The sequence below is a fragment of the Eulemur rufifrons genome, chromosome 16, assembly GCF_041146395.1.
Source record: "Eulemur rufifrons isolate Redbay chromosome 16, OSU_ERuf_1, whole genome shotgun sequence".
Classification (NCBI taxonomy): Eukaryota; Metazoa; Chordata; class Mammalia; order Primates; family Lemuridae; genus Eulemur; species Eulemur rufifrons.
In genome coordinates, this window is record NC_090998.1 from 16459343 (window position 1) to 16460340 (window position 998).

General features: G+C 33.3%; 1 non-coding gene across 1 annotated transcript; it reads right to left on the reverse strand.

Moving 5' to 3' along the window:
- Window positions 1–557: 557 nt before the first annotated feature.
- On the reverse strand, window positions 558–664 carry LOC138397728 (U6 spliceosomal RNA). The gene has a single exon (XR_011235852.1). It is a non-coding gene; the product is annotated as a U6 spliceosomal RNA (small nuclear RNA).
- Between the last annotated feature and the right edge of the window lie 334 nt (window positions 665–998).

Below are 998 nucleotides of genomic sequence, written 5' to 3' on the forward strand. Positions count from 1 at the left end.
ACTCAACTCCCTTCAAACAGTGTGTGGGTGGAGAGTTTACTAATAGCTGGAATGGGAGGATTGTAGGCCATTTGTGTTTGCTAGTTGGCCATACCCAATTACCTATCTTTCCCATAGGAGGTAGCTTTACAACGTGGAAGTAGACACCCACTGAAACTGGGCTTCTACCCTACACAGAGACAGGGAGATAGGTCTCTCAGTTGATTGAATGTTGATTATATTTCAAAGGGATGGCTCCCAGGTCCTGAAGAAAGACAGTCTTGGGTGTTAGCTATGGGCTTTGAATTTTGTCTATAAATCCTTTCATCATCTCTGGAGACATTCTTATGAGTTTTTTCCTTAGTTATATTAGCATAATAAATTATTGTAATAGAATATTTAATACTGGACCATCTTAGCATTCCTAAATTGTTTATATTAAAATGTTTTTGTTTTGTTGTTGAATTATGTTTGATGATATCTTTTTGGGGATTATTTCATCACTACTCATAAGTGAAATTATTCTGTATATTTCTTTTTTAGTGCTATCTTTATCAGGTTTAGGAATTGATGTTAAAAATTATATAGAAAGATTCACATATTTGCATGCCATCCTTGAAGAGGAGACAAGCTAATTTTCTCTATATTGTTCCAATTTTAGTAAATGTACTCCTGAAATGAACACATGTCCATTAAATTTTTAATTTCAAGGAGTAATTTGTTAACTTTGCACTTTTATGGGTCTTACTCTCCTGTCCTACTCCTATCTCGTTTTCTCACTATGATTTCTTTTCCTTCTTTTATATCTTTATCCCTTCATTCTCTAGTTACCTTTGTATGTGCTGTGCCTTGAGGACTTTCTGGTTTATAGTGGACATCTGATAAATATTTGTCAAATGAATGAAGAGTTGAAGAAATAAATTTCTTGTATTATATTAAATATATTGATTTCAAAGAGGTTTATTTAAGATTTCTCATTTTTTTCTTGTGAGCTTGGCAGAGGTCTGTAGAAGTTCAGT